The sequence below is a fragment of the Octopus bimaculoides genome, chromosome 10 (assembly GCF_001194135.2).
Source record: "Octopus bimaculoides isolate UCB-OBI-ISO-001 chromosome 10, ASM119413v2, whole genome shotgun sequence".
Taxonomy (NCBI): domain Eukaryota; kingdom Metazoa; phylum Mollusca; class Cephalopoda; order Octopoda; family Octopodidae; genus Octopus; species Octopus bimaculoides.
The window spans coordinates 30091156-30092059 of NC_068990.1; positions in this window are offsets into that span (position 1 = coordinate 30091156).

Sequence of the window (904 nt, forward strand, 5' to 3'; positions counted from 1 at the left end):
CAAGAAGAATTTGGCCATTTCAAAAACAGTCTGTTAGAAAAACTTTCAACTCTCTATTGCACACTCTGACTACCTCTATGACCTTATCCACCCATTTCTCTGCAAGAAGTAGACCCATACCACCTACCCCATCGCTGTTACCTTTCCAGAAGATTTTATACCTATGTGTTCTGCCTGTGAGGAACCTGGTTGAAGCCTTTCTCCACCTTACCTCTTGAATGCAGCATACATCAGCATGCCTCCCTTCAAGCATCTCACTAGACCTACCTTTCAATGTCCCTACATTGACAGTACCAACTCTGAGAACTGAGAAAGGGACATGGGGGGAGCATGGGAATGAGGGATGGTATTCAGCACCTGAGAGAAGGTTTTAATGAACATTTCATAACAGACATGTCACATCAGTTGTTCTTACTTTAACCTACCATCATTCAATCATGTTAAAATTGTTGCCCCTATTGGGAGTAAGTGTAAGATAAGTGTTGTAAATTATAACCTTTGTAAATATAAGCGTTATTGCTGCAAACATAAATGGGTCAACGTTTAAATTAAGTAAATCAGCTGCTGTTGGCTAGTCCAGGGGTTTTCAAAGTGTGGTCCGTGGACCACAGGGGGTCCGCAAGGACAAGACAGGGGGTCCGTAGACAGCAAATACTTTTTATGGGCAATTTGATTTTATATATGTTTTTTAATCGAAATCTTTGAATTGACAATAAACCTATTTGTTAAATACTGTTAAATAAATAAATGTAAAAATATATGTTATTTTAAGCAAATATTTATGTATAAATTTCATAAGCGTTTATAAGGGGGTCCCTAAGGTAAAGCCTGAAATATAAAGGGGTCTGCAAGTCAAAAAGTTTGAAAACCCCTGGGCTAGTCCATTATATATAGAAAGGAGTAG